This window comes from Argiope bruennichi, chromosome X1, assembly GCF_947563725.1.
Source record: "Argiope bruennichi chromosome X1, qqArgBrue1.1, whole genome shotgun sequence".
Classification (NCBI taxonomy): Eukaryota; Metazoa; Arthropoda; class Arachnida; order Araneae; family Araneidae; genus Argiope; species Argiope bruennichi.
This window is the reverse complement of record NC_079162.1, coordinates 42,639,675-42,647,030: the sequence shown is the minus strand read 5'-3', so window position 1 is coordinate 42,647,030 and position 7,356 is coordinate 42,639,675.

The following is a 7,356-nucleotide window of genomic DNA, read 5'->3' as shown; positions in this document are numbered from 1 at the left end:
AGACGCTTGATGGTAATAAGGCACTTTTATAGCAAATACTTGCGGAAATTAGCAAGCGATGCAGAATTCTGTAGATATCACTCGTAAAATGTGCTATATGTATCTTAGATATATTTATTGAATTATTCAAAAGAATAAAGCCAGAAAAAATATTATATAATTGAAATAATGAGTGAACTGCAATAATACCAAAGATTGCATCATGTTCTTTTTTGAGAATAAAAGGGAAACTTGTAGAAGTTAATTTTAATGAAACAATATTTCCTGTAACAATATATGTAGCAAAGTTTTGACTTTGAATATGTTCTAAAATGATAAAACCAATAAAAAATTGGCAATATCTTTTATTAAAACTAATTTACGTCTGTCAAAAATCTTCTTATTAGTTTTTTTAACTAATTCTTATACCTGGCTTTGTTCGGAATTTAAATATTTTCACGTATAATATTTGTAATGTTAGCACTAATTTTGTATAACTTATTATAATGCACTCAATGATTTTACAAATCACTGTCTATCTGACTGACTTAGGACTTGGTCAGTTGTCATTGCTTTGAAAAAGAAGGATTATCAGTTCTTTGTTTTTCTTCTTTTAGACATCCTTAAATAGTTACTTTAAACCTGAAAAAGAAATTTCAGATATGAAACAAAAATTTCAAAAAATAATAGAAGAGTAGATCAGAATCTTAATACATTACTGTATTTCAAAATCGGTTGAGTTAAGTTTTCAAAGAATTAATTAAGAATTGAAAAAAAAATTGCATGAAATGGAATTGGGTATGACTACTAAGGTAAAATTTTGAAATTCCAAAATGATATTAAAATATTTTTTGTAGAATAATTTGCTCAGTAATTATTGCAGAAAAATTGAAAAATTTCAATTAATTTCTAATTCATTACACTTTTGCACTTCGCACAGTTGAGAACATTTCCTTATCTTATAATAAAGAGCAACTGTGCAAAGTTTGGGTGAAATCGGCCCAGATGTTTAGAAGAATTAGAACATACATACATACATACATACATAGATTCAATGACTTTTATTGACATTAGGATCATTAAATTTTTCTAAATTAATTAGAAACGGTAAATTTTCAGTTATCCCGAAAGTCTGCATTGCAAAATGTAGGATATGTAGCAAATGTATAATACCCCAATGGCTATAATGCATGAGTCATCACTGGAAATACAGATAAATACCGTAATTTTATGATTGCTATACTTGATACTCGAACTATGATTATAAATTCCAGCTTTAAATTCCCGGATTAGGATCTCTAATTACTAGTTTGGGATGTTATACAATTATCTAAAAGGATTGGTTACTAAGCATTCAATGCATTTAAGTATCCATAACCCCAGTATTCACATTTGGAATCCCAAGAATAAAATATCCAATCATTTTCTTAAGATTCATCTCGTTTCCTTAATTACAGATTGTTCCAAATACTGGAATGTAATTTTTATGCATAACTGCCATCTAGGGACATACGAGAAAGGGAAATTTCTGGAAACTGCGACACGACACGTGATGTGTAGGCGATAACACAACGAACATAGGTTGTTTAATTCTTCCATTCTCTGCATGACTTGTGGTAATAGACAAATGACTGCTTTGATAAAAATCATGATCTATCTTTATAATATAGAGCATCGTATCCAGTGGCGAATTCAGACATTTTGTGATTCTAGGCAATTATGGGACTCCCCTTTTTTAAACTGGTCGATTTGATTTCACATTTCAACACATTTTTAGCTTAATAAACAAGTGTTGATAAATTTATTTTAGTTTGTTTATTTTAATTACTTTGTGAAAATGTAATTATTTATTTATTTATTATGACTGTGCAACATTCAATTGTACGTAAGTATATTTAAAGAGATGCTTGAACTATTTTGATAAATGTAATAATAAAATAACCTCACATTTATACTTAAAAATATTTTATCGTAATATTTTATGATTCATGAAATTCGTGTTCTTTTCAGTTTTATTACTTTTAAACTTGGCTTACACCTACTATCTACTCAAGCGTATAAGGCACGAATTGCATCTAGGATAATCGACATGCCTCCCCCCCCCCCTACTCTTTAGCCCAGTGGTCCTGGGCAGCTGCCTAATCAAAAATTCGCCAATAATTATTTCGTTATTTTACAAATGAAAAAACAAATTTGATGTTTCTTAGAATATTCAAAAGCAGAAAAAAAATGTCACTTGCCCTTAACGATAGGTGGGAGTGCTGTACCTTTGACCACTTCTGTTTTCGTTTTCAAATGGCGATAAAATTTGAAATTTATAGTTAGTAGAAATATAAACTACTAATTACTTAATTAAACTTATTGCTATTTTAAAGAAATGAATACGTAGGTGAGTAAAAATATTAATCTGATTTCACCACTAAAAAGTAAATATTACAGATATAACATTTTGCCTCGTAGCATTTTTATACATTTTAGAAATGATATTAGTGTATGCATAGTATAAACATACTAATAATCTTATTTTGTGCAACTCTCATATTTTTATTGAAAATAAAAAAAAGAGTTTAAAAAGTTTAAATGTGAAACTTTATCATGTTGTATCTTTGACCACCGTTTTTCTTTTAATCAAGTATAGTTAATTTTAGTTAATAACGTTTGTCATCATTTAATTTTCAAGTCGTGAGCTTTACATACTAATACAAATTTAATTGTATTAGCCTGTAATAACCAGGGCTGAATTATTAGTGTTAATTATTTAACTGACACTCCCAATTCCAGAAGAAGAAGAATATTGAAATATTTTCTGATTTTTGTGCTTTTAACATATCAATCTATATTGCAGACTCACCATAGAATTTTTTGATTAAAATAATTATGAATTTCTAACAATTTATTAGAGAAATTATAACCCAGATGATGGAGACCAACATACCTATAAAACATGAACCAATACATAAGGCATGGGCATGGCATCCACTTAGATAATAGAGTGTTCTGCTAGCAATGGATGCAGGACTTTTTTTTTGTTTTGACACATTTCTTTTAACATCATATATTAGTTAACTTGCTTTTCTTTAGTTCCAGAACCTCAGATGTGAGGCATCATTCACTGCAAAATTAATACGGGCATTTGATATAATACCTACATTAAAGAAATTCATTTTGTATTTTTCTAAAATAAATTTAAGGGTTTATAATGAATGGCCTTTCAACTCTAAGTCATCTCACAAAGCTTTCCAGAAAGGGATAAAAGTGGCTGGGTTTTGGTTTATTTTGTTTTGTTTTCGAAATCTAAAAAATTCCTGTCAGCACACCAAAAGCAAAGATTCTTTTTTATATTTTTTAAGTTAAAAAGCTTTCTACAATTCTTATACGTGAAGAATTAAGTATTGCAGTTACTTGCAGGAGATAAGAATAAATAACCTAAGCATACATTGCGATGTTCTTATTTACGAGTACAAAAAAAATAACAAAACTTATGAAGAAGAAAATACTTTAAACTATTAATAAATAAACCAAGCCATGTAGCTTCTTAAACTAAATATTGCCGAGGTAGTCAGATTAACGAAATAGTTTAGGACTTTTATTCTTCGTCATTCCCAGATCTAATTTCGGTAGGAATTGAGCCATGTCAACAAAACAGAATGCAAAATCATTCCAGCTTTTAAGAGTTTTCCAAAGATATTATATTCTAGATTAAAAATGAGGAGTTGAAAATTACTTTTCAGTATCTAACTTCTAAAGGTGTGTAACTACCTAAAATATTTTCAGACAAAAATCGTTCGTTATGTTGAGATGAGAATTTTCTAATTTGATTTCCCTTTTTGTATTCAAAAGTAAGGGAGTTATGAGGAAATGAAAATTTTAACGTATGTTTACCATTTCCATATCCTTTTAGCTAAATGGCACATCCTTGAACTCGGTTGAGTCTCTTTTACTATCCCTTCAATATATCTCTCACGGATTCAAATTCCAATCAAAATTGCATTATTCATATGATAGCTATGGTAATATAGAATTCTAAAATAATGGAAATTTTCCCAGGAGAGAGTATTATGGATAGTAAAGATTATGATCAAATGCAGAGATTCTCCCATGTCATGAGAAGCATTCCGATCAATAGTCTTCCAATTAGGATTGCACCGATTTGTTTTTGCCGGTACAGAAATAGCGGGGAATATAAGGACAGCAATGCCGGAAGATCTTAAATCTTTGCTCAGATCTTATAGATCCTCCTATATATAAATATCTTCAGCACCTTCTTTGAAATAAATAAAGCAGAGCTCTTTATTTTCTCGCGTACGAAGTATAGAGAAAATATTGTAAACATCATAAAATTCAAATTCGAGATTTTGATGCATCTTCTCATTTCGGAGTCCAAAAAACATATTTTAGTACTGTTTATTGTCTGTCAGTCTGATTGTCAGTCACTATCTGTGAACAATACAACTCAAAACTGCTTTGAACTAGACTGCTGAAATTTTGTATGCAGAATTTCGATCAAAATTATAAATTTCTTACAAATTTTGAAAGAAATTCATTCAAAGAATGTCTTTCTGTTTGACTTTCAAGTGAAAATGAACTCGATAACTCCACACTGCAAAGAGCTAGATAAATAGAATTTGATACACAGATTTAGCATCTAAATTATAAATACTTATCAAATTTTGAAACAAACTGATTTTAGTTTATATAAACAGCCACTTATACTCTGGTTATTTTAATATAGATCTTGTAAATTTGAATCCAAGGTCAGATGACGAGGACAACGCCTGAGTCCTTCTTCAAAGTTCCGCATCACGCCACTCCAGTGAGAGGGCGGTTGTATCACGACGTCAGGTTTAATATGCACCGGACCCTCATACAGACAGATGTTTAGAGGAATCTAGTTTCTAATCCAAAGCCTTCTGACCCAAAGGCCTTACCACTAGAATACCACTGCGAATTAAATAATATTGAGTAAGTCTATCACATCATTTTCAAGCTTAAGTACAAAGCTAAAATTTCAAATTCTTTAGAAAAATCGAAATCAACGTTAATATTTTAAAACATCTTATTCATTCATTAACTGCATTGACAATTTTTGTATAATTTAAATTTATCTACAACCAAGTTAATTGTAGATATTAAAATCTATACAATAATCTAGTGAAGTATAAATATCACGTGTGCTATGGATCCTTCGTTTAAATCAATACAACAATGTATTTCTCAAACAGATGATATCATATAATCAAGTAGTTATAAGGAAACAATTAAGTATTTCCAAACGTAACTGCCACTTGACAGATTTGTGGTTTATATATTTTCATAAACGGAACCATGTTCACTATCAGAAACTTCAGGAATGAAAACAATCAGGCTATTAATTTTGAGGTGTTCATTTACAAAGATATTTGTTCATAACTGACAATTTTTAATTTTTGAATGCTTTAAAAAATAGTGAACAAATCCATGTTTCATATATTCTTCCAGAAATGTTTTAATTATGCTTTTCTCAGTCGACTGTAATAAACCTCTGCAATCGCATCGATAGATTTCATTTCAGCATTAATTGGCGTCAATTTATCAAATGCATTACATTAAATGAATTTGATTCGATATTTTGAAATGTAAAATATTGGACTGAAACTGAGAAAAATTTTTAAAAAATTGTACTTTTTTTTTTTTAGATAGAGATTTTTTTTTTAATTAAAAGATAAATTTTGGCAAGAATGGAAGTTCTTTTTGTTTTTATGAAATGCTGCTTTGCTAATGAATTGCAATTTATTAAACACGTCGGCTAACTATTTACAATAAACATTAACCATAATGATCGTGATTTATCGCCATTATTTCTCAACCAGATATTTCTTATAATTATTTCATATTTCATACTCAAAATGAAACTACGAATTCTCTTTCTTAATCACTTAAGGATTCTGCACAATTTTTTTACATTATATTGTACAATAACTTAAAAATATGGTTATAATACTGTTAAATTTCTTATACATCTTGTGATAGTGTAATTTGTCACATATTCATCAACATATAAATTCATTCTTTCAATAAAACTTTAAAATATTTATAATTATTCTGTATTCATAATATTGTAAATAGTACATATCATAAAAATTTTAATGCAGAGTGGTAAAATATATCTTATCAATGATACCTTAATTCAGAATTTTTCAAAAAAAAATTATAAAACAATTAATATTTTTTATCCCTAACCATTTTTCGTGCAATTTTTTATTAATATTTCTGTTTTAACGCTTTTTCTTTGAGTTTTTTTATACATAGATAGATTTGCTATAAAAGTATTTTCAGAAACATTCTCTCCCTATTGCTGCTCCGTTGAGATCAGAACTAGCTTTATATGCAAGCCACTTTACTCCAATAAGTGAAAAGTAAATACAGAAAGCGCCATCTATTGTTCAATTCAAAAGCTTATTACTTTTTCATCCGAGAGAAAATGAATTTTGTCGAGAGCGCACATCTTAACAAGCATCAAGGAAAATCATTAAGAATACACAGCACATTTCATCCTTTCTTTCAGATTCAAATGATATAGTAAGCATCTTCAAAGCTCGACAAAAAATGATTTAAATAATCGAGAAATTTAAAGTATTGTATTTTAAAGAAGGAGAAGCGAAAGGGGATCTTTATTTCAAGGTGTTTAACAATTTATTTTTTAATGCGAGAGAGAGAGGAGAAATTTAAAAGCTGATTTCTTACTGTATTCTGTAAAAAAATATTTTCATGTTAAGTTTACTTTAGTTCAAACTGCATTATATTCACAAATAGCGTAAGGATATTACACTATAATTTTACAATATGTTTCAGTATTCACAGTATCGTACAATGTCATAAAAATATTTTTAAATTGTTATTGGATATCTTATGCTTTTAGAGCCTATCAACTCTGATTACTATATTCATGTAATTTTTTAATTCAACATGTCTTAAAAAGGTAGTACATTATTTTCGTGTTGCAAAACCATAAATATCGCGTATCAAAATATCAATTAATTTCAGTGTGTGAAATCCTTAACAATGCGTATTTCTTTTGTGATTTTTAAATAATTCTTTTGTAGATTGATTAATTAAATATGTTAGAAATGATAAATAAGAATATTATATGCATTAAACATAAGTGTGTAATTAGAGTTTTATATTGCTAACAATATAGTGTTTATTACATTTCCTTGTATAAGTGAGCATTTTCCTGCTCTGTGGTTTGATAATACATCAAAGATTTCATTTCTTACTATATACTATTGCTTACATTATTTTAAAGCGTTGTTTGAAATTAATGGTGAATCTAAACCAGTTAAAGTTTTCTTAATTACATAAAGTTATTCTGAAGATTTAAAGCAATACAATTCGTCA